General features: G+C 37.1%; 1 pseudogene; it reads left to right on the plus strand.

Moving 5' to 3' along the window:
- LOC133461393 (dolichyl-diphosphooligosaccharide--protein glycosyltransferase subunit STT3B-like) overlaps nucleotides 1-13,403 on the plus strand; it is a 27,414-nt pseudogene extending 14,011 nt beyond the window's left edge.
- The last annotated feature ends 13,780 nt before the right edge of the window (nucleotides 13,404-27,183 follow it).

Genomic DNA, 27,183 nt, shown 5'->3' on the forward strand with positions numbered 1-27,183 from the left:
GGGCTCAGTTTATCCAAATAACGCCTGTTAAGAAATTTGACCCGATGTTTTTGGAGAAGAGCCGCCGGCTCGGAGCAGCAGCAGCAGCAGCAGCAGCAGCTCATGACCGGGTCAACCTGCGCCGTCGTCCCGGGGGAGAAACCTGCAGCTCTGTGGAGAATTACTGCTGGCTGAAATAAATCATTTAGGAAGATAAATGTTGGTTTAATAGATGAAATCTAACAGTTGTAGCTACGCCTGTTAAGAAATTTGCTCTGAAAATTTCGGGATGAGAACCACCTGCCGGCTCCAGAGCTGATTTATGGTTCCGCGTTAAATCGAAGCAGAGCCTACAGCGTAAGGTACGGCGCGCGTCACCGCGTAACCTACGCCGTAGGCTCTGCGTTGGTGTAACGTGGAACCATAAATCAGCCTTTATTCTGGTGAGGTTTGAAAAAGACTTCGCAACAACGAGCAAGCGAGTGATTATGTACATTCACTGAGTGAATATTATGAAAGTAAAATATATATTTCTCGCTAGAAATGTAATCAAAACGAATTTTTATGCAGAAACTAACTCAAAATATTGATTTTATTCACTGAAAAATAAGAAATGTCCAACATGTTTTTTTTTTTTATTCAGTCTGCAAATGACGACGGAAAAAAGCATTCTGGGAAATTTCTCTAGCCCTATATCAGCTAGTGACGATCTGAAAACCCTTGCTCTGTAGGGTTAGATTCATGCCCCCTACCCTTCGTTTTCTCCACTACCCCTGGTGAAAAGAGGAATTGGGACACCACTACCCTCACGGGAACGTGCAAAATTTAGGGATAGGACTGAAAAGTAGGACTAGGGGGGGATTGGAACTGAATGCTTCTTTTTTTGGAACTCTCCATCACCGGTCTGACAGTGTTGTTTGAAGACACGGTGAAAAGTAGGGCTTGGCGATTTTGGACAAATATAAAATTCCAATTTTTTTCTCTGAAAACCCGATTTCGATTTTTTTGGTAAAACTACAAAAGACAATGGAATAAATTGTTTCAAATATTTTATCTTCATTTTTAAAGAAAAATAGCAAACAAATTTCCCCATTGGGAATGAAGTTAGTAAAGTGACAACATTTACAATTTTCTTGACCAAACAAAGATGACTAGACGAGCTCTGTCTGTAATGCAGCCAGCTGCAAACAAGGAAAATCCATTTTCCTTTTTTTAACATTGATTGTGATTAATAAATCCGATTTAGATTTAAAATCGATTAATCGCACAGCCCTAGTGATAAGTAACACAGTTAAAAATGCATAAACAAATGATAATATGTACCGTTTTCCTGACGTGAACCCACTCTGGGCTCAGGACAAGTATTAAAAATATAAACCCATGATCTTTATTATGCTCAGCGCACTGGACACTCTTTGACAAGTGGCAAAACTTGAAAATGACATTTAGACTCTAGGCTTTAGTTGCCATGGTAACAGTAAGTGTAACTGAATGGCTGGTTTTCTGTAAAGGTTTTTTCCAGCAGACTGGGGTTTGAGGAGGATGTAAGACGGAAAGCTGCTTACGCTCGTCCTCCATCCCATCGCTGCTGCTCCGCTCGGCTTCCTGCCTCTTATAAGTCTCCTCAAGCTTAATGCTGACTCATTTCTTTCTTTTTATTTGCTAAAAATATTATATATTTGGCTATAGGCTATTATAATGTAATCCTGTCCAGGACTGCTGTAATTACACCAGGAAAGAGGCAGAAAAGGGAACTAGAGGACACTTTTTAATTAGATCCCTGTACTACAAATTACTGAATTACTCAGATTACTCTGGATTGATTAGACTGGATTAATATCACAGATATCCCCTGTAGTTGTTAGAGCGTACCACAGGTCCCTGGTTGATATTAGTCCATTTTATCACTTTATTGCTCCATGAAAACATTTTCCCATGTTACTGTCAAATTCCATCACATAGAATTGTTAGTTGCCTCATTTTTCCTCAACCTTCGGTCCTGCGCTCGTGTTTAAAGTATAACTTGGGAAATTCAGGTAAATTCTATGAGGTAACAAAGTTATTCTGTGTCCGTGACCTATGCAAGTTTAATGTGGATATGTGAAGCACGTGTGGCGAGGTCGGACATTAAACTGGTAGTTCAGACCTTACATTTAATGTGTGTAAATGTTTCTCCCCGTCTTCACTTTCGGATGCTGCAGCATCTTCCTCCTCATGGTCAGATTGGAGTCCTTGAAAGGGCGTGTACCTATATAAAGTTTAATTTAATAACATTGTTGTCAATCCTGCAATATAAAATCAAAATTAAAGCTGCAAGCAGTGATGAACGGGCCCTCGCACTCACGGCCACCGTCCCCCATAAGCATATCAGAAATGAACACCCACGACTTCCTATATCAAACCATTCAAATGTTATAGCAGGAAATAGGGACAACCAATCAGAAGAAGGGGCGGGGCTAATTTTCACCAATTATGGTCAAGGACTCAAAACCGAGTCCGATGACACCACCCACGACTCTCTATGTTAAACCATTCAAAAGTTATGGCAGAGAAAAGTATTCTAGGGGGCGCTGTTGAGCCGTTAGGCCACGGCCATTAATGCAAACCATGAAATATCAAATTTATCGCCAGGCCTGGCTTGGTGCAAAATTTGGTGACTTTTGGAGAACTATCAAATATGGACCAATCAGATGAATGCTTTTTGGCATCTAGCGTCGCCATGGTAACGCTTTTGAAAGAGAAAAGTAATGCGCGTCGTCGCAGGATGGAGATGCACATTTTAAGCTATAACACACTTGGGTGCACGTTACGGTTCGGGCGAAGGAGTGGCCGAAGGAATGGCATAAATTGCGCCAAAGTGACACGATTAATTCCAAAATGGCCGACTTCCTGTTCGGTTTCGGCCATGGCGCCAAGAGACTTTTCTTTAAGTTGTGACATGATACAGGTGTGTACCGATCTTCGTTCATGTACGTCAAACCGTATTATGGGGCTTGAGGCACAACGTTTTTTCTGTCTGAACCAACCAGATGAAGGGAGGGCGCGCTTTCTGGCGTCTAGCGACGCCACGGTAACGCTTTTGAAAGAGAAAAGTAATGCGTGTCGTTGCAGGATGGAGATGCATTTTGATGTATAACACACCTGGGTGCACGTTACGGTTCGGGCCGTATTAACTGCCGAAGGAATGGCATAAATTTCACCAAAATTACGTGATACAGGTGTGTAGCGATTTTCGTGCATGTACGTCAAACCGTATCGTGGGGCTTGAGGCACAAAGTTTTCTAGGGGGCGCTGTTGAGCCATTTTGCCACGCCCATTAATGGAAACCATTAAATATCAAATTTTTCGCCAGGCCTGGCTTGCATGTAAAGTTTGTTGACTTTTGGGGCACATTTAGGGGGAAAAAAGGCCCTTATTTCGTCTGAAGAAAGAATAAAGAATAATAAAAATTCCTACAGATACAAAGGGGCCTTCGCACTGTAAGTGCTCGGGCCCTAATAACCTGTATGGCATGTTTCCTGCTGGCGAACATGAGCATTTTCTTCTCCATTTTGCAAAAACTAACTTTCCAGACACTGCTCTCTTCATTAGTTACACTGTACCAGTTATTTCATATTCTGGTATCAGTAATATTAGTCATTGTTTGCACTGGGCCCTACAAAATCTTAAGTTATCTAAAGTAGGACCTCAGTTTGTCTCACTAAGTCTCAAATTGATGTTTTCAAAGTATTAAATATCCCACTGACATAAAAAACAAAGATGAAGCAGACTGTTTTTGCACTCTATCACAGCGCAGGCAGCTGTCGTAGCAGTGATTAGTTTGCACCGCAGTCGCTCATCGGTCACTGGGGAGGATGAAGCTTATTGAAAAATGGCTGAAATCCCTCAAGTTTGCATCATAGTTAAAATCGATTGAATACAATGAAAACAAAACTCCATGGTTCTTTCCGGATGAACAGTAGGGCCTTGCACGGTCCACCTCTCCAACTAGCTGGAAGCTGAATGGAAGAGGCCCCAATTGTTGATAAAATGTCCCCCTAAGTCTGCTGTGATACGTCAACGCCGCCATATTGGATGTTCAAGACTGCGCTGTAAACTAATACAAGTAAATGGACTTATTTTCATAAAGCGCCTTTCTACAAAGAAATGTACGTTTTACGTCTCATTTATTCATTCACACACGCACTAATATACTTGGGAAACAGTTAGGCACCAAATATAATATATTTAATTTTCTCAGATGGCAAAAATAAGAACTTTATTGATCCCACATAGGAGTAATTCATGTTATATCAGCTATAGAGAACAAGGTAGTGCCGATAAACAATATATATCCCCCTCACAAAAATAATAATGTTATTTATTGTCTGAAAAATGGTTCAAATGTTATTTTATTATCTGAAAAATGGTTCACATATGTTATTTTGTTACTTGAAAAATTTTAAATATGTTTTGTTGATGAGAAAATATGTTTCTCTATTTTTCTTTTTGGAGGGACAGAGAAGTGGAGTTACTTTTAAGTGTGACTTTAGAATATAAAACAGGTAAAATACAAGAAAATATTGACGGTGGCCAAACTAATTGTAAACGCAGGTCTTACTCATGACACCGGTGACGTTTCTGTCTCATAATGTGACGTTCTGAAGCCTAAATGTCCGTTTCTCTCTGTTTACAAGCAAACGTGAAGACGGAGTTTTTGCAAATCTCCACTTTGGCCGGAGTTTTCAGAAATTATTGTTTTTGGTGACTTTGAGCTTCGTTTTCGTGTAAACGAACGGCCAAAACGCATGAAAACACCACCGTTTTTACTACGTGGAAACGGGGCCTCAGGCTGCACTTTGTCTTCAAAAATTGAGAATGCAGTTTATAGTGGTGTGCCGAGATTAAACTCTAACTTCCATGTTTCATAATTTGCAGGGAAGAATTTATTTCAGAAGAACCTGTAATCTTTTACATTCAAACGAGCAATCATATTTTTATAGCCCTTACTTTTCCGAGAGCCAGTGCAGAGATACTGTAACTTTAGGTAATGGCTGCAGAGGGAAACTAAATGTGGAGACTAAAAGCACATGTCAGGGAGAAAAGATCATATAAATGAAGGTTTTTACCGTGAGAACAGAAGTGGAAAAGATGCAGCATCAGTCTGAAGGACCAGCGGTTAGTCACCGGCTTTTAGAGCAAAACAACACGTGAGAGTAACAACTCCATGTGTTGGAGGGAAGTGGCTCTTCGCTGTCAAACATACTGTTAATTCTTTATAACCGAGGTCCAGTGGTCTGTTTTAATCTGTCAAACTAAAGCATTGAAAATGTATCATATTTTAGCTGCAATAGAGAGAACAGTTTCCATATTTTATGCTTCCTACTTAAATTCCTGCTGAGCGCGATATCACTCAGGCTTTTCCAGCCACTTACATCATCCTGTCAGTTCATCATTCTGACTGAAAGATCAGCCTGTTTCTGTCCAGAGGTTACTAAATACAGTCGTCAGTACTAAATACTAAATACAGTCGTCAGTACTAAATACTAAATATACACTTGTCAGTACTAAATACTAAATACTAAATACAGTTGTCAGTACATCTTAGACCAGAGGTCGTCATCCCGCGGCTCTAGAGCCTCATGCAGCTCTTTAGCGGCGCCCTAGTGGCTCCTGGAGCTTTTTCAAAAATGTTTGACCTTTTATTTTCTTTTTTCTCTTTTTTTCTTCTTTTTTTCTTTTTTTCCTCTTTTTTCTTCCTTTTTCGTTTTCCTTTTTAATCTCGACATTTTGACTTTTTTCTCGAAATTTTGACTTTTTTTTCAACATTTTGACTTTTTTCTTAAAATTTTGACTTTTTTCTTGACATTTTGACTTTTTTCTCAACATTTCCACTTTTTTTTCTCAACATTTCCACTTTTTTCCCGAGATTGTACTTCAACATTAATCTCGACATTTCAACTTTTTTCTCGACATTTCGACTTTTTTCTCAACATTTCGATTTTTTTCTCGACATTTTGACTATTTCCTCGACATTTCAACTTTTTTCTCAACATTTCGATTTTTTTCTCAACATTTCAATTTTTTTCCCGACATTTTGACTTTTTTCTTGAAATTTTGACTTTTTTCTCGACATTTTGACTTTTTTCTCAACATTTCCATTTTTTTTCCAGAGATTGTACTTCAACATTAATCTCGACATTTTGACTATTTCCTCGACATTTCGACTTTTTTCTCAACATTTCAACTTTTTTCTCAACATTTCGACTTTTTTCTCAACATTTTGACTTTTTTCTCAACATTTCACCTTTCGCCATTTGCCTTCATTCTAAGGCAAATAACAAGACTTTTCATTTTTTGCGGCTCCAGACGTTGTTTTTGGTCCAATATGGCTCTAAAACATTTTGGGTTGCCGACTCCTGTCTTAGACTGTTGAAAAGTGTTTCTACGATACTAAGCTTAACCAGCTGCTGGTTGTAGATTTACTGAATCTCATGCAATAAAGTAATTTCCCTGAAACTCCCTGAATCTGCTGAAGCTGACACACACATTAGTAAACAAAGCTTTTCTCTTCCCCGTAGCTGGACTTCAGGACGCCTCCCGGCTTTGACCGGACGCGCAACGCCGAGATCGGAAACAAGGACATCAAGTTCCATCACCTGGAGGAGGCGTTCACGTCGGAGCACTGGCTGGTCCGGATCTACAAGGTGAAGAATCTGGACAACCGGGAGCCGCTGGACCACAAGCTGCGCAGCCTGGTGCCCAAGCAGAAGTACACGTCAAAGAAGGTACGAGGGGGAACCGTTGTGCTGGGTTTGGAAGTGATGGTTTGTTCTTAGGGCTGGGCGATATGGACCAAAAGTCATATCTCAATATTTTCTAGCTGAATGGTGATACTCGATATATGTATCGATATTTTTTCTGTGCCATAATTGGGGTTTCCCCCAAAGCATTATAGCATAGCATCTCTGTTAGCATCTCTGTTAGCTTCATTTTTTTCTGAGGCAAACCCTTAAAAAAACAGTCAGTTTTAATACAAAGCCTCCTGCCAAATGTCACACAGGTTCCTTTATTAACAGAGGTCTGCACAATATCAACATGTATAAAACAAATGAAATAAAAATAAACTGCCTGCATATATAGAATAAAAATGCTTCTTGAATAAAATAAAACAAATATCCCTTTCCTGCATAACAATTAAATTAAAATACACTGTGCAATTAATACAATGTAGACAGTAACAGGCAGACTTTTCCACTGAGGTTGACAGTTGTGCAAATAACAAAACATTTGTGCAAATCTCAAATAAAACATTCAAGTCAATTTGTCACAAAACAAGCGATATCAAAATCATGAAAAAAAAAAGAAGTTTTAATCGATATAAGCGATATTGTCTCGTACCATATCGCATTTGAAAATATATCGATATATATTAAAATCTCGATATATCGCCCAGCCCTATTTGTTCTTACGTCATCCGGTCCACTGGCTTTAGAAGCTCGACTGTTTGGTTCATGTAAAGATGCTCTATTGTTTTACAAAAGGAGCCTCCTGGAAAAAACCGTGATGGTGACTCGGGTTTTGAGTTTTAGGGCCAATCCCAATGTTCACCCTACTCACTACCACTTCACCCTCAAAATGAAGCCACAGGCGTAGGGCCCTTGTAATCTTCCCTAGGGATTGGGACACCACTTGCTACGTCACTGCGTGGTTTACGTTCAGGTACGTAAGCAGTCCTGGGCATTTCACGGATTTTTGCGGGATCAGATTGAAAACAATATTTTGAGTTAGTTTCTGAGTAAAAATGCGTTTCGATTACATTTCTAGCGAGAAATATATATTTTACTTTCATAATATTCACTCAGTGAATGTACATAATCACTCGCTTGGTCGTTGTTGCAAAGTTTTTTCAGATCTCGCCAGAATAAAGGCTGATTTATGGTTCTGCATTAAATTGAGCCTACGGCGTAGCCTACACCGTACAGTGCGCGTCGCCGCGTAACCTACGCCGTAGGCTCTGCGTTGGTGTAACGCGGAACCATAAATCAGCCTTTATTCTGGCGAGATCTTCGCAACAACAACCAAGCGAGTGATTATGTACATTCACTGAATGAATATTATGAAAGTAAAATATATATTTGTCTCTAGAAATGTAATCAAAACGCATTTTTATGCAGAAACTAACTCAAAATATTGATTTTATTGACTAAAAATTTGAAATGTCCCCCATGTTTTTTTGTTTGATTCAGTCTGCAAATGATGACGTAAAACATTCTGGGAAATTTCTCTAGCCCTCGGTCAGCGAGTCAGAATCTGAAATCCCTCGCTGTGAAGGGTTAGATTCATACACACTAGCCCTCGTTATGTCCACTAGCCCTACATGCAGAGAGGAATTGGGACACCACTACCCTCACGGGAACGTGCACAATTTAGGGGTAGGACTGAAAAGTAGGACTAGGGGGGGATTGGGCCTAACTCTGTTTCCACCTGCTTCACCGTCTCGGTCTCGTTCAGAGTCGGTTCAACTGGAAGATCAGTTTTAGTTCTCGAGGACCAGATTGTGAATGTTAGATTAAAGTTTGTAAATCCTGCAGCTTCCTCCGTGCTGCATCCCCCTGTCGTCACAGACGAGCTCATTAAAGTGCTGACAGAACGCTGCAGCGAGTCTGCCGTCAGTTAGAGGTCAGCGGATTGATCGGAGGATGTGCTGTACCGTTGCACCTCTAGATACTAAATATAGGTTGTTGTGCTCTTGATATGAAGAGGAAAGGGCAGAGCGTGCTGTCTGTTGCAGTTTGCAGCAGTCCTGTTGGGGATCAGCAGCTGCGGGGGAAGGTTAACCCTCCTGAACTGTTTAACCCTGCGTTCACACTGAAAGCGTCAAAAATCATCTGATATAGGGCTGGGCGATATGGACCTACTCATAGCTGCACATCTTCAGTTTCCTATTTCACCATAGATCACACTTTGGGAACCTTCTTTATATTTTAGCGTTATTTCCACGTAGATAAGAGTGAGTTTGATGCTCCTCAACAAGTTTGGTCCTGGATCAACATCAACCATCATCGTTGGTCCCGGTGAAGGCTGATTTATGGTTCCGCGTCACACCAACGCGTTCCCTACGCCGTCGAGTTAACGCAGAACCATAATTCAGGCGAAGCTGCAGTCTGTCTGCGGTGAACACTGACACACCGGGTCCCAGCGGATTTGGTCATGATGTTTAACCTGTGTTTTGTCATTAATAAACACGGTTTTTAATTATTTTGCGTTGGATCGATGTAGCAAATAAAATCGTGTGTTAGTGCACAGCTCTGCTCCTGTACGCATGTGAATGAGTGTACGTTTGTGTACATCAGTGGTTCCCAACCTTTTCCAACTCAGGGCCCACTTTTACGTCTCAAAAATGTTCACGGCCCACCTCCGAACTTTTTAATTCTCCCTGTTGCTAGCCAGCTATCCATCTTTATACTCCAGTTTCAGGTATCAGCATCAAACGTAAATAAGTCAAGTGCAATGCAGTCCCGCTGCAAAGTGGTCCGACCGATAACGACAAAAGTTCCTATCGCTCATTTGCTTGTCACATGTCTAATACTTGAAGGAAAACAAAACAAAATAATGAAAATAATATTTAAACATTTTCAATATCATTTTAAACATAACTGAGTTTTAACATTTAAAACATTATTCTGTATATTTTTATATAAAAAATATACTTTTTTGGAAATTATTTGGCGGCCCACTTGCAATACCTCCGCGGCCCACAGGTTGGGAATCACTGGTGAACATGAAAGTACAATCTGCATTGAGGCTTCTCTCTTCAGGAATCCCGTTCTGTGATTGGACGCTGCCTCGGCGTCGCCGCTGCTCATTTGCATAAAGTTCAGATTTTTCAACTGCAAATTGACGCTCTGCTCCGGCTGCTCCCGCTGCCTCTCCACGCGCGGTTCCTCCTGAATCCATGTCCAGTCTTCAGCTGGTGGTTCTGGCTGCACTATTGGACCATCTGTTCCACTTCCTGTCTGTGTGAATGGGTCCAATAGCAGGATTCAGAACATTGAATGTAGTGCTGGGCGGTATACCGGTTCATACCGAATACCGGTGTTTATTTTTCTGATGATATGAATTTTTCATATACCGTAATACCGGTGAGTATGTACAGTAGCGTACACCACGTAGGGAACGCCGCGCGGCGCTACGTTCCGCCGCGCCGCTGGACACTGTTTGTGAGGGGACTGGTTAGCAGTAGTGATGCACCGATTGTTCGGTAACCGAAATTGTTCGGCCGAAAATGTAAAAAAAAAAACACTTTCGGTGTTCGGTGGAATAAGTGGGAAAAAAACCGAACAATTAATAACGGCGTTGTAATATAAGGAAATAGACTGGCCGCTCCCGTAACTGTTGCACCACAAACATAAATCGTTGGCCAACCAAAAAGTAACCACATAAGAATTTTACCTAACATTCACCAGGAGGTGGAACCAAAACAACAATGCTGGGAAATTAAAAAATGTTCAGTTTTTTATGTTCAATAAATATTTTCTACCTTGTAATTTTGTAAAATATTTTTTTTCTCTGAAAAGCATGCCTAAATCAAATTTATTTGATTCATGCAACGGTGAAAAAATTGGCAAAATACATTTAGAATCATAAGTGCTGCCACCTCATTGTGAGGCCATGCAAACCTGTATTTATACTAGTGTGGACATTGATGTTTTTCTACAATATTTCCTCCTCATGACAGTAAAATAGGCCATTCTAAGCCAATTTACTGCAGCAATTCCTTTCCAAATCATTAGAAAATGTGGTTAACACCCAGTTGTGCATGAAAAAAAAAATACCGTGATATACCGTGAAACCGATATAATTTTGAAAAATATCGTGATATAAATTTTTGGTCATACCGCCCAGCATGAATCGTTGTTATATAAATGTTTTTGTTTGATTATTACAAAAAACATGTTATTCTAAATGCTGATTAGAGAGAGAGATAAACTTTTAAGTTTTTGAGTTAAGCACGTGTTATGTATGGTTTGTTATTTGAAGCTGTTATACAGTTTATTATCATATGGACAGAGAAATAAAGAAAATCCTGAATCAGCTGCACTGATTCCTGATAAACATCTGCCTCTGCATCGACCTTTAGTGTCAGGGTTATCGATGGCGATCACAGTCAGAGAAACAAACGGCTTATCGATAGCACATATCAGATCTCATCTGTGAACGGGAAACGTTCTTCTTATCTGTCCAAAACATTCCTGTTTCTTCTTCTCCCCATTGTCATCTTAAATCCATTAATGCCAGCTAAAAACCTTATAACAAAACTAGCTGTGTAACCAGTACTCAAGGTGTAAAGGTATATCAGGGGGGATGGTGGATTTGATCATATGGAGACAGATAATTTGTGCTGATTACAAATAATATAATATATTACAAATAATAGCAGTGACCAAAACACCTGCAGAAATACTGCAGGAATGACATAGCAGCAGTTAAATGCAGCCTTCTGTAAGCTTTAAATATCCACTGGACTTACATCAAATACATCAAAACACAACAATAAAAAACACTTTTCTGAACTTATCAATATGACTCTGTCCTTCACAGGATAAGTCAAATGGATCACTGCAAAAACTCACAATCTTAACAAGAATATTTGTATTATTTCTAGTTAAAATGTCTCATTTTAGTAAAAAAAATCTCATTACACTTAAAACAAGACTCATCACTGGAAAAAACAACAATTTTCACCTGTTTCAAGTAGATTTTCACTTAAAATAAGTAGAAAAATCTGCCAGTGGAACAAGATTGTTTTGCTTGTAATGAGAAGATAAATCTTGTTCCACTGGCAGATTTTTCTACTTATTTCAAGTGAAAATGTACTTGAAACATTTTCTTTATGTTTTAACTTTAATATATCCTTTTCTAACTTATTGCAATCTTGTATGGGCAAGCACTTACAAAACAAACCTCAAACACCTTGTTACTTTACAGAAACGATTTGTTAGAATGGTTACATACTCTGAGCCACATGCAAGTTCAGGTCCACTATTTCAAGAACTTAATTTCATGAATGTCTATGATATCAATGTGTATCAGATTTGTTTATTTGTGTTTCAGCATAGAATGAATATTTTACCTTGTAGTTTCTCTCACATATTTATGTCCAACAACCAAGTCCATAGCTTCCAGACACGAAGCTCTTCCAACCTCCACACTGCCTTCTTTAGAACTGCTCTTGGGCAATTTTCAATTCGTTATCAAGGTCCACGTCTCTGGAATCAACTACCTGACTATCTGAAAGAAATTATTAACTTAACTTCATTTAAAAAGGCTCTCAAAAAGTACCTCATCAGTCAAACCATATATCATCAAACTTAAGATAATTATTGTTGTGTTTTTTTTCTCTCTCTCTCTCTCTCTCTCGCCCCTCTCTCTCTCTCTCTCCTTATGAGCTTATTCATTATTTTTGTTTTGTTTTATTCATTTATGTACGTATTCCTATTTTTTTTTTCTTATATACTGTTTAATCTCTACACTTTTCTACTTATTTCTCATTACTGTTCAATTATTTTCCTATGTTGTTTTTAAACTGTAATAAATTTGATATTTGAATATGTTGGGTGAGGTTTTCATATAAGCCCTCTTGGGTTTCATACCTCCCCTTTGCACATCCCAGTAATGTTGATTGTTCATGTTGTTTATTTATATGATACTGATTGTGCTAAATAAATAAAAAAAAAAAAAAAAAAAACAGGTGAAAATTGTCAAATAAGTTATTTTTCTGGTGATGACTCTAAATGTTTCAGGGGGGGATGCCGTCCCCCCTCATCCCCCTCAACTCCAGTACTGCTTATAAACCTAGCTCCATTGATCAGCTCCCATTTATCATTATTTGTGCAAGATGTGCATTTCTCTTTAAAACCATCACTTCACAATGTTTTTTGAATGATTTAATGTTGTTGTTGATGGGCTGACATTTCCTTTTCTTTTCTTTCTTCCTCTCGTCCTCCTCACCAGACCGCCAAGAGGAAGCGAGGACACGTCAAGAACAAGCTCGCCCTTAAAAAGGGCAAGAAACTCCCGAAAAAATAACTGATGTTGAACCCAAAACGTGAAGAAAAACCTCTAGCAACCAATGAAGAAGAGCACGGGGGGCGCGGGCCTCGCAGCGCTCTGAGCTTCATTGGAGCGCCCTCGTGTGGTCCGGAGGTCAAACCTGGTTCACAATTCTCTGTTCTACCCTGAAGACATCAGTCTTGCTTTTGGTTTGTTTTTTTTCCCTCTCTGGTGTTTTTTTGGGGTTGTTAATGTTTTATTTTTGTTGTTTTTTTACTTTGTACTTGAATGTGTGGGAAGGCATAGGACTGCTCTGTTTGGTTCAGCGTTGATTGATTGATTTTGGCAGTAAGTTAATGAACTGCTCGTCAGTCCCGGGGAATCAGGTGAAGGGGAAACGTGGGGGGGGGGGGGGGGGGGGGGTGACAAGGAACATTTTGCACCAAAGAACCATCGACCTCGTTCTGTGGGACATGAGAGAGGAGGAGAGAGGACTTTGTTCCTGACGCGTGTACAAAGCGGCGTATGCGGCATGGAGGAACGTCACCATCCACGCACATCTGTAATATTAACCTTTCTATCGCCATCATCTCCTCCTTTATTTCCTCCTCCACCCCTTCTTTTTCCACGGATTGTAAAACGAAGGAAATTGGCCTGCTTTTGTAAATATGTTCTATAAAGAAAAATCTCTAAAATGATGGTAATATATTGGATCATTGTGGTGACCTCTAAATATGCAGTTCTTTGATTTACATTTAATTTTTTCTCTTTGTGATTGTTTTTGATAATTTTTTCTTTTCGTATGACTGCAAATAGAACAGTGAATGCAATAATTCTACACGCGCGCGCGGGGGGCTCAAAGTTTTGTTAAAAGAATGAATTTGAATGTGAATTTTTATGCCCTGCCTCCTTTTTTTCCACAGATTGTAGAGATTGTACTTTTTTCTGCTGCTAAGGTTTCGAGACAGAAGTAAAACAACTGCGTGTAAAAAGTAGTGATTAAGTGTTAAGAAACAAAAAAAGCAAAAAAAAAAAAATAATTAAAAAAGAAAAGAAATAAAAGGGCCCTTCCTGCAGGGGTTTAGTTTCAGCGAGCCAAGCAGAGTGCCTCATCGCTGGTCATGATCACCTAAAAACGTGTGACTGTTTACATCTTTTTCTTTATGTCATCATTAACTTTGTAGCGCGGGAGTTTCCTTTGACCAGACGGAGGTTTTGGGAGAGGTGTTGTTGGTTTGGACCATAGACATTTATAAGTAGACGCCCCATCGAGCGCTGAGCCGTACGTCAACGTCTCCTCCATATTGGATGTTCAAGACTGCGCTGTAAACTAATACAAGTAAATGGACTTATTTTCATAAAGCGCCTTTCTACAAAGAAATGTACGTTTTACGTCTCATTTATTCTTTCACACACGCACTAATATACTTGGGAAACAGTTAGGCACCAAATATAATATATTTAATTTTCTCAGATGGCAAAAATAAGAACTTTATTGATCCCACATAGGAGTAATTCATGTTATATCAGCTATAGAGAACAAGGTAGTGCCGAAAAACAATATATATCCCCCCTCACAAAAATAAGAAACATAGAGAAATATATTTTCTCATCAACAAAGCATATTTAAAATTTTTCAAATAACAAAATGACATATTTGAACCATTTTTCAGACAACAAAATAACTGAAAGAAATCTGAAAAATGGTTCAAATATGTTATTTTGTTACTTGAAAAATTTTAAATATGTTTATGTAAAATATGCTTTGCTCATGAGAAAATATGTTTCTCTATTTTTCTTATTTTTGTGAGGGGGGATATATATTGTTTTTCGGCACTACCTTGTTCTCTATAGCTGATATAACATGAATTACTCCTATGTGGGATCAATACAGTTCTTATTTTTGCCATCTGAGAAAATTAAATATATTATATTTGGGGCCTAACTGTTTCCCAAGTATATTAGTGCGTGTGTGAATGAATAAATGAGACGTAAAACGTACATTTCTTTGTAGAAAGGCGCTTTATGAAAATAAGTCCATTTACTTGTATTAGTTTCCAGCGCAGTCTTGAACATCCAATATGGCGGCGTCGTTGACGTATCGCAGCAGCGGGCAAGAACACTCAATGCGGGGTCTACGTACAGTATATATGTCTATGGTTTGGACGGCCCGGGAGGACGGAGCAGCGGGGGTCAGGGGTCAGAGTACCAGGGAGAAAACCAGACCAACTCAGGTCTGGGAAGTTGAAGCAGCTCGGTCCCAAACATATGCAGCAAACTTCCACGCACCACCGTGTACATCTTGAGGAAATGCCCGTTTTAGATAAATCACACAGCTCGTGTGTTAGTCAGTACGATACATATTAATGCAAAAACACAGGAGGGGAAAAAAAGACATATTAAAGGTCGGGTAAGGGATTCTACACAGGTTCTTACACTGCAAAAACTCCACATCTTAACAATAATATTTGTCTTATTTCTAGTTAAAATGTCTCATTTTTAGTCAAAAAATCTCATTACACTTAAAACAAGAGTCATTAAGAGAAAAATAACTTATTTGACAATTTTCACCTGTTTCAAGTAAATTTTCACTTGAAATAAGTAGAAAAATCTGCCAGTGGGACAAGATTTATCTTCTTATTACAAGCAAAAAAATCTTGTTCCACTGGCAGATTTTTCTACTTATTTCAAGTGAAAATCTACTTGAAACAGGTGAAAATTGTTGTTTTTTCCAGTGATGAGTCTTGTTTTAAGTGTAATGAGATTTTTTTACTAAAATGAGACATTTTAACTAGAAATAAGACAAATATTCTTGTTAAGATTTTGAGTTTTTTAGCTTTGAGAACACGCTCTTTAAAAAAGGTTAAAAAAAAACACTTAAAATCTGGCTTCATCCTGGCTCCGGACACAGGAAACAGCAATCATTAACCCCGTCTTTAATATCTGGAGATAAAAAACAAACGTGGTCATCAAATCTGCAGAAATGAAGCAAGAATAATTTTATTTTTTTTTTTTTTGAATAAGCTTATCTTTCTATATATGTAGAAAATAACAATCTTTTAAAAAATGTTTCAGGAAAAATTAGGGCTAAACCCTAAAACTAGAATTACCAATGAGGAAATATGAAAATCTCCCCACCATGGCCGGAAAAATAACACTTGACAATAAGATTTATACACCGTTATGAGGTTGTTAGCAAATTAACACTTTCTAAGACACTAATAATTAGTTCTAACCGATTTGTTAGAGAGACTAATATTGACGTTTGCTTGCTAACATGTGACCCCCACTGTTGGTACAAAACTGATCCAGAGGATTAAAGCCTTAATTTCTAACCAATGGATTATAACTAATTTAGTGTTCTATAAAGAATTTAAAATCCCTTCAACAACCTCCTTATAAATAGTTTATTAACCTGTTATAAGCGTAGTGTTGTTGCGATTCCGGCACACCTTTCAGTTTGTGGGCAGAGCTGTAGATTTGCTTTTCTCCCTGTATTTTATACACTTTTATTTGTAAGCACACACCACTGGTAATCATATACGTGGGTGAATGTGTGGACGGAGCCGAGCAACAGTGACCTCACTGTGGCAACATTTATACACAATTTTGGTGTAAAACAGTTCAAAATGGTCAAGATTTTTTCAGCATTTGTGGATGAATTAAGAACATAAGTAGAATAAAAGATGGACACAATGTGCTCCATCAACGTCCGCTCAGGGGAAAACTCTGATTTCTTCACCATATTTATATTTGTTTTCTATTTTTTAATTCATTATTAGGTCAAATCTTAAATAAAATAAAGCAACAGTTGAAAAAACCTTAATATGGTTTTATAATTTTGTGTTAATTTCTACTTTCTAAATGAAGAAATTGATGTTAAAAGTGACTGAATCTTTTCCTTTCAGGTGACTGATGTTCTGTGTAGATTTAACTGGGTTCTGGGTGTGCACGCTTCACTTCTGTTTTCTATCAAAAGGCGACTTATTTGCTCAGCAGCTTTTCTTTTCTTTGAATTGCCTGAATCACTTTCCTCTGCTTTTGGTTTTAGTTTTCTTTTCTCCCCTCGACCGTCACCGTCCGAGGTTGGAGATGTTGTTGTTACACTACGCCTGAAACTGTCGTGCCCGTTGAGTTCCCGTTGGTTTGTAAGAGGACGGAGTTCAGATTAAGCCTTAATGTGATGTAAAGTTTCCCCCTTTACCTTTTCCATTGTGTGCTAACTTTTCATTACGAGTTCTCATTTTTCCGATGATTCTGTGCCGTCTGTCCTGAACGGTTTTCATTTTTGCCTCCCCACCTGTACCCGCTAAACCTTCAAAGTTCACATTTTTACATAGTTGTTCTGTTCTGCCATCTTTAAATATACACTTTAATGAAACCCTGCTGTACGTTTGTCTTTAATGAAGCTTTTACCTGTGTTTACAGGAATGTCTCAGAAAATGAGAATATTGTGATAAAGTTCTTTATTTTCTGTAATGCAAAAATATCAATTCTGGATTCATTACAAATCAACTGAAATATTGCAAGCCTTTTATTATTTTAATATTGCTGATTATGGTTTACAGTTTAACCTTTGTACTGTCTTTGGGTCAAAATGACTTAATTCTCCTATCCTTTTTTCCTCCTTCCTTCCTTCCTTCTCCCTTCCTTCCTTCTTTCTTTCCTTATTTTCAGTCTTCCTTCCTTCCCTCATTCCCTCCTTCCCCCTTCATTCCTTCTTTCCTTCCTTCTTTTCTCCCTTCCTTTTTTCTCCCATCCTCCCTTCCTTCCTTCTCTCCTTCCTTCCTTCCTTCCTTCTTTTCTCCCTTCCTTCCTTCCTTCCTTCTTTTCTCCCTTCCTTCCTTCCTTCCTTCCTTCCTTCCTTCCTTCCTTCCTTCCTTCCTTCCTTCCTTCCTTCCTTCCTTCCTTCCTTCCTTATTTTCTTCCTTCCTTTCTTCTTTCCTTATTTTCATTCTCCCTTCCTTCCTTCCTTCCTTCCTTCCTTCCTTCCTTCCTTCCCTCCTTCCTTCCTTCCTTCCTTCTCTTCCTCCTCCCTTGATCCAAAGACAGCACAAGGCTTATGAAAACTCAAATATCCTATCTAAAAAAATTATTAAATATTCTGGGAATCTTAATCTTAAACTGTAAACCATGATCAGCAATATTAAAATAATAAAAGGCTTGCAATATTTCAGTTGATTTGTAATGAATCCAGAATGTATAACATTTTTGTTTTTTTATTGCATTACAGAAAATTCCTGCATTTCATTGCGTGTGATTTGCACCTGAGCCACCTGGTGGCAGCGTTCCCCTGCTGTTGCAAACGCAGGGATCTGAAACCAGAGACAGGATCCTGCTGTGAAACTTTAGACCTGGGTGCTCACTGTCCAGCAAACACTGCTGCAGAATAAACGCGTCTCCATGGCAACCAGCGTTTAACTGCTCATAAGAAGGTCAAAGATCCCCCGGTGAGTCTGGGATGAGCCTCCATCCATCCCCACAATGTCCTGATGGGTAAGAAACCAGTCGTATACCTCACTGTTGTGGCTGAGAAGTGCTCACATATGTTCTTCTGATGGAAACATGACATTTAATTCTGATCTGGAAGTCCTTGTTAATGATTCTACAAGGAGATGCTGGAGTCAGAACATCACACTGCAAAAACTCTAAATCTTACCAGGAATATGTGTCTTATTTTAGTTAAAATGTCTCATTTTTAGTCAAAAAATCTCATTACACTTACAGGACTGTCTCAGAAAATTAGAATATTGTGATAAAGTTCTTTATTTTCTGTAATGCAATTAAAAAAACTAAAATGTCATACATTCTGGATTCATTACAAACCAACTGAAATATTGCAAGCCTTTTATTATTTTAATATTGCTGATCATGGCTTACAGTTTAAGATTAAGATTCCCAGAATATTCTAATTTTTTGAGATAGGATATTTGAGTTTTCTTAAGCTGTAAGCCATGATCAGCAATATTAAAATAATAAAAGGCTTGAAATATTTCAGTTGATTTGTAATGAATCCAGAATGTATGACATTTTTGTTTTTGTAATTGCATTACAGAAAATCACAATATTCTAATTTTCTGAGGCAGTCCTGTAAAACAAGAGTCATCACCAGAAAAATAACTTATTTGACAATTCTCACCTGTTTCAAGTAAATTCTCACTTGAAATAAGTAGAAAAATCTGCCAGTGGGACAAAATGTATCTTCTTATTACAAGCAAAACAATCTTGTTCCACTGGCAGATTTTTCTACTTATTTCAAGTGAAAATCTACTTGAAAAAGGTGAAAATTTTTGTTTTTTCCAGTGATGAGTCTTGTTTTAAGTGTAATTTAAGATATTTTAAGAGATTTTTTTGACTAAAAATGAGACATTTTAACTAGAAACAAATATTCTTGTTAAGATTTAGAGTTTTTGCAGTGCAGGATGTTTGAATTAAAAACAAATATTTATTCTTGTTTCTTCGTAGGTGTAGCTAGTTTCTTATTTTCCTGTAAGGCTTCCCTCTTAACCCTGGTACTGTCTTTGGGTCAAAATGACCTCATTCTCCTGTTCCTTCCTCTTTTCTTCCTTCCTTCCTTCCTTCCTTTCTTCTTTTTTCCTGCTCTCTCCTTCCTTCTTCCCTTCCTCATTTCTCCCTCCCTTCCTTATTTTCTTCCTTTTCTTCTTTTTGTCCTGCTCTCTCCTTCCTTCTTCCCTTCCTCTTTTCTCCCTTCCTTTCTTTCCTTCCTTCTTTCCTTCCTTCCTTCCTCCCTTCCTCCCTTCCTCCTCCCTTGACCCTAGGACAGCACCAGGTTAAGACGTGGTTTGTTCTGTTATGTGATTTCATCAATTACCCATAAAGCTACAAGAAACTCTGAAAGTCACATTGGTACAACAACAGTGCCTTTAAATAAGTTTCATACAAAGAAATAATCAAATTCTCATTCTCATTTTAATGGCGTTTTATTTTCAAAAGTCTGAGAGATGCCTGTGGTTCCTGGACTGTGGAGACGTGAACCAGAACCAGAACCAGAACCAGATCCAGTTCCCTGCGCTGCTGGTTCTGCTGGTTCTGCTGGTTCTGGCCGCAGGTCCACACGTCTCCAGCAGTTTCTGCAAACCGTCTCACCCGTAATCACCACCATGGAGATCCAAAGAGAAGTATTAATGAACCTGGGGAGGCACAGGACGGGTGTGAGGAGAGGCCGACTCGCACGTGTCATCTTCAGAGGAGGAAATGCAGATGGAGGAGGAAAACAAACGGTCTCGGAGAGAAATGTTTGGGCTTGTTTTGTGAGTAAAACCAGAGAGGTAGTAATGAAGATCATCTATTTGGCAACAGTGGCTGAAACATCGTAGAAAGAGCAAAACAAATATAATTTGGAACAAAAGAAAGAGGGATGGGGAGGCAGAAAAAGCACACGTGGTAACACAGTACAAGCTGGGAAAGGTTTAAAATGTGCCAAGATACATTCATAGTGTAGACAAAACAGCCGGGACCTCCTATAATATACCGTCTAATATATCCCAACACGTATATCTGATTTATAATACTTTGACTCATTATTTTCTGTAAAGCTCTGAAAGACCACCAACGTTGGTAAAAGCCACAGTTACAGTATAAAATAGTAGATTTATCTGGATGATAAAGTGATTTAGAAACCGCTCACTTGTAGCTACAGTATGGTGTCGTACAGGAAACTCAGGCTGGGCGATAAAATAATACAATAAATAAACCTCTAGAAGTCCAGACTTATGGTACATCATAGATATATATATATATATAGATATATAAATATTTTCTAGTATATACTATTTACAAAAGTATTATTTGGGGTTAGAGATAATGATTTATTACTGATCCACAGTGGTGAATTAGTGCCTGAAAAGCAGAGAAACAGTGATGTCCGATCTGTTACGTGCAGTTATTCAAAGTTGTCATTTAGAGAGCAAAGGTTGGGAATTACCGTATTTTCAGCACTATAAGGCGCACTTTTATCAAAAACCAACAGTGCGTCTTATAATGCAGTGCGTCTTATATATGATCATTACGGTAATGTCTGTTACTGTAGTCAGGGGGATTGTGGGTAATGTAGTCAGGGGGATTGTGGGTAATGTAGTTGGTGTCAGCGAAGTAACGGCGCTAAAAACATCAGGAATCGTCACAGACGTTCAAGACAACAGCAGCGACGCTGACTCGCATCATGGAGACTGTGACGAGACGGAGCAAAGCTGGGGCCGGATTCACAAATATTCTTAAGAAAAAAAATCTTAAGTGTCATTTTTTTCTTAAGTTCAGTCTTAAGAAGAAAAAAGAGAAGAAGCCATATTCTCCAAAAAAGTTCTTAAGTATTTTTTCAACTTTCTTCTTAAGTTTCTTCTTAAGAAAAAACTTAAGAATAAATGGTATTCTTGAAAGAAAAGTTTCTTAAATTTGTTCTTGACTTTTTTCTTAACTTTAAGACAACCTTGACCTGTCTTAAAATTTCTTCTGTGAAAAGGTAATAATAATAATAATAATAATAATAATAATAATAATAATAATAATAATAATAAGCCTCTAATATCACCTTTTTCAACACATTTTAGACAAGTTTAGACTAGTAGGTCATAGTTTGAGGATATACTTTGTAATTAATTACACCAAGAGCCTGTTAACTGTTAGTTAGCATTTTAGTTAGCGTGGTAGTTAATATTAATTTTCCCCAATAGTATTTTTTTCACACATTAATCTCATCCACCATAACCTTGAAAAGTTCCTGCATCTCTTTTACTCCTTCTCCATGTTTAGTGAGTGACTGACGGTTAAGACCAAACTACCTGTATGTGTATGTATATATATATATATATATATATATATATATATATATATATATATATATATATATATATATATATATATATATATATATTTATTTATTTATGTATAAATGTTGTTTGTTGGCGCGTGCAATGCAATGACATATTTTAAGAAGTTCTTAAGTAGGAAAAATAAGAAATTTGTAAGAAATGACAGTTCTTAAGACGGTTCTTAAGAAAATATTGAGGAATTACACTTAAGAACTTTCTTATGAACTTCTTAATTTTAGATCTTAAGACATTTCTTAAGATTGTTCTTAAGAACATATTGGTGAATCCGGACCCTGGTTTTTATTTTGTTAATAAAGTTTGACATACGTTACTTTTCTTCTGGGTTTTTTTTGCATTTGCTGTAGGATTTTGTAGCGTTTCCTGTAGCGCAGCTCCATCAGGTAAATACGTAACTCAACCCCAGCCACTATAGTACGCTATTTTACCAGATATTTAGTGCGCCTTATAATACAGTGCGCCTTATATATGGAAAAGGGTTTTAAATACGTCATTCATTGAAGGTGCGCCTTATAGTGCAGAAAATACGGATGATTAGTGTTTGTAAATCAGCTCCAGTTGTGTAATTTGTTGCTGAAAATGTTGAATGCTCAAATAATAGTCCTTTGCCTCTGAGGTTCAGCCTAAACTCCATCTCCGTGTCCTCAAAAGCATCATCTCCTCAACCACTAGAGGACTCTCTAAACCTGATACAGGTGAGTTTTAGAGTTTAAATGCTGGTCCAGATCATTAGTTAAACTCCAGGAGAGATGTAGATGTCTGACTTCATGGTTGAGGTTATGTGGCTTCAGATGGGATGTTGGTTTTAGTTATAACGTTGTCTGTTATAACTCTTGGCTTTTGGTTAAATTGCAACATCACGCGAGGGATTTTAGCTGCTCGTATTAAGGCTGTCAGGATGTGTATGGGTAGAAATATGTGCCACTAGAAACTGAATTTTAATAATTTATATTTGAATTTGAATTGCTCAACTTGAATAATTGCATGAAAAACTGAATCTGAATCACATAATTTAAATTTGTATTGTTTAATTGGAATCATTGCATTGAAAAACTGAATCTACATTCAGTTTTCACAATTCAATTTCAGTTCTTGCAATTCAATTTCAGTTTCACTGTGCCAGACATGCAGGTCTTCTGCAGGAAGAGCAATCGAGTGCAGATACAAAGAACTTCTTTTCACGTAGCCTACTATAACCTCTATTTTCTTTCTTCTTTCTTTCTTCTACAAAACGGCAAGATATAAATCTACACTTTTTACACAGAATGGAGAAAACACAATAGGTTTCAAAATATCTAGCTCCCATTGGTCGTTTATATCGTTGAAAGAAAATAGAGGTTATAATAGGCTACGTGAAAAGGAGATCTTTGTATCTGCACTCGATGTGATTCAGATTCAGTTTTTAATGCAATTATTCAAGTTGAGCAATTCAAATTCAAATATAAATGATTCAAATTCAGTTTCTAGTGGCACATATTTCTGCCCATAGATGTCCTCCAATGATTGTCAGTCTGTGGAACTTAAAGTGCTCCTTAAAATGTCAGTTCATGTCAAAGATTGTGATCCGAGCTCAATTTTCACAGTTTAAAAACAAAAAAAAAACACCTGATTTCTCTGATGTGGGTTGTTCTGCGTCTGCAGGGTTTATCTTTACGCTGTAATATAAATATACCTGGAGTTTAACTCTGGATCAACTAAACCTGTCCGTGGTTCAGATTAACCTCAGCTCCGGGTTTAACGTCCTCGTGTTGTTTTAGTCCATGTTCCAGATCAGATATCAGATACCACTCAGGGTGACAAACTTACTTATGATTTTTGAAAAGATCCATGTCTGTAGATGATATTTTGGTATAATAACCTTCCTGAGTGGCAGCTGGATCAGAGTTATTAACTCATGAAGTTAAAACCCCCTTCAGGTTAATTGATTATCTAAATTGGGTTATTATACATTTCCTGAATCCTTATGGTCCTGTGAGTATTCACGTTTTTGTATTTATTTTTTGTTGTATTTTTTTATTCTATTTTTTGTCTCTAATGTTGTTTATAAAACTAAGCTGGTTCCTTATCTCATCGTTATGTCCTTTATGTCGTGTATTTGCAGATAAAGACCAGTTTGTGACATTAGTGGCTGTTATAGTTTCATAGGAGCCTAATGATGCTCTTCTAGTTTAAGGCTCACAATGACCTGTAACAATGATATAGTAGGGGTTTATTATACATTTCCTGAATCCTTATGGTCCTGTGAGTATTTCAGTTTTTGTATTTTGTGTCTCTGTTGTTCCTAGATGACACAGGGATAAAAGATAATATATCATTTAGGCGAAAATGGTGTAAAAATGTGTGTTGTTTCTAGTTTAAAGAGCTGCAGTGACCTCTATGTTGGTCAGAAAGATTCACATCTTAGCTTGAATGAATGCTTAAAAAGGTCTCCTTTAAAATAATAATAAAACAATAAAACATTGACAGATATCCTGTACATGAGTCTAAACCAGGATGTGCAGCAGCATCTAAAATGTAATTTTCTGAACTTCATGAGCTGATAACTCTGATCCAGCTGCCACTCAGGAAGGTTTTCATACCAAAATATCATCTATCATCGTGGACTATTTAGGTAGTTATCATGTTAAACCGGAGCAGAGTTCACTCTGTAACCAATATATCATAGTTTTATTTTCACCAATAAAACTTACTGGAGGTCTCCATTCATGTGCCTTATTTTTCTGGAATAACAGCTGTTTGCAGCTGCGGCAGCTACAAGTGGGTTGGTAGAAAAATATTTTAATCTGTATTATTAACTGGCTACATATGACTGATATGTTGTGATGAGCCTGAGGTATAAAAACAATTACACATCTACCGCTATCTGTCGGTAGGTAACGTGCATGCGCTCCTTCACTGCAAAAACTCTAAATCTTACCAGGAATATTTGTCTTATTTCTAGTTAAAATGTCTCATTTTTAGTCAAAAACTCTCATTACACTTAAAACAAGAGTCATCACCAGAAAAATAACTTGTTATTTGACAATTTTCACTTGTTTCAAGTAAATTTTCACTTGAAATAAATAGAAAAATCTGCCAGTGGAACAAGATTTATGTTCTCATTACAAGCAAAAAAAATCTTGTTCCACTGGCAGATTTTTCTACTTATTTCAAGTGAAAATCTACTTGAAACAGGTGAAAATGGTTGTTTTTTCCAGTGATGAGTCTTGTTTTAAGTGTAATGAGATTTTTTTACTAAAATGAGACATTTTAACTAGAAATAAGACAAATACTCTTGTTAAGAAAAGTCGAAATTTCGCCTTTTTTCTCAACATTTCGCTTTTTTTTTTTCAACATTTCGCCTTTTTTCTCGAAATTGTACTTCAACATTAATCTCGACTTTTTTCTCAACATTTCAACTTTTTTCTCGACATTTCGACTTTTTTCTCGACATTTCGACTTTTTTCTCGAAGTGCATAATGAAAAAAAAATCTTCCTCCTCTAAAATATTATTTTTATTTTTCTCCTGCCTGGCCCTAATACTCTTCCGTACATTTTCACTTGAAATAAGTAGAAAAATCTGCCAGTGGGACAAGATGTATCTTCTTATTACAAGCAAAAAAATCTTGTTCCAGTGGCAGATTTTTCTACTTATTTCAAGTGAAAATCTACTTGAAACACGTGAAAATTGTTGTTTTTTCCAGTGATGAGTCTTGTTTTAAGTGTAATGAGATTTTTTTTACTAAAAATTAGACATTTTAACTAGAAATAAGACAAATATTCTTGTTAAGATTTAGAGTTTTTGCAGTGCAGGATGTTTGAATTAAAAACAAATATTTATTCTTGTTTCTTCGAGGGTGTAGCTAGTTTCTTATTTTCCTCTTAAGTCCTCCCTCTTAAGACGTGGTTTGTTTTGTTATGTGATATCATCAATTAACAAGATTTTTTTGCTTATAATAAGAAGATAAATCTTGTTCCACTGGCAGATTTTTCTACTTATTTCAAGTGAAAATTTACTTGAAACAGGTGAAAATTGTCAAATAAGTTATTTTTCTGGTAATGACTTGTTTTAACTGTAATGAGATTTCGTTTTACTAAAAATGAGAAATTTTAACTAGAAATAAGACAAATATTCCTGGTAAGATTTTGCATTTTTGCAGTGTTCTAACGTCTCTGCTCTCTTAAACTGCATTTTACCACTGTTGTCTGGACTCGTGTAGAGACGGTGAGAGGTTGAGTCGTCTGGAAGGGTTGGGGTTGGTAATGTTGCTGCTCCAGCTGAGAGAACCAGGGGAGCTGGTTGGGACGTCTGCTAAGAACGCCTGCCCAGGGAGGAGTTTTGGGAACATCCAAACGGTAGGAACCACCGGATTATACCGGCTGTGCTGGGCAAAAATCCATCTGGAAGACTGTAGCACCCTATAATGTAATAATTTCACCCTATAATGTAATAATTTCACCCTATAATGTAATAATTTCACCCTATACTGTAATAATTTCCTATAATGTAATAATTTCACCCTATAATGTAATAATTTCACCCTATAATGTAATAATTTCACCCTATAATATAATAATTTCACCCTATACTGTAATAATTTCCCCCTATAATGTAATAATTTCCTATAATGTAATAATTTCCTATAATGTAATAATTTCCTATAATGTAATAATGCCTGAAAATGTAATAACGCCTGAAAATGTAATAAAATTTTCACTTAACTCAATCGACAATGTAATAAAACCCAATAATGTAATAACTTCACCAATAATGTAATAAAATATCCTGACTGATATTGTAATAACATTTTTACTGATGATGTAATATCTTATTACATTATTGGGAATTTATTACATCCTACTCAAAGTCTGTAATTTAATCCAATATTCATTCTGGTGTTTCAAATCCAACGTATATAACATTCTTAGATACTTAAAACACAAAATGTAGAACTCTGGACTGAAAATGAACATATAAATTACATTATTTGTCAAATATTACATTATCAGTTTTGGAAGAAGAAAAAAAAGACCCACCTGAAAATGTAATAAATTCCCAATAACGTAATAAGGTATTACATCATCAGTAAAAATGTTATTACAATATCAGTCAGGATATTTTATTACATTATTGGTGAAGTTATTACATTATTGGATTTTATTACATTTTTGATTGAGTTAAGTGCAAATTTTATTACATTATTAGATTTTCAGGAAATTATTACATTATAAGAAATTATTACATTATAGGAAATTATTACATTATAGGACATTATTACATTATAGGGGGAAATCATTACATTATAGGGAGCTACAAGGACTTCTCTGCCTTTTTGCTTGGGCT

Source organism: Cololabis saira, chromosome 15 (assembly GCF_033807715.1).
Source record: "Cololabis saira isolate AMF1-May2022 chromosome 15, fColSai1.1, whole genome shotgun sequence".
NCBI classification, from domain to species: domain Eukaryota; kingdom Metazoa; phylum Chordata; class Actinopteri; order Beloniformes; family Belonidae; genus Cololabis; species Cololabis saira.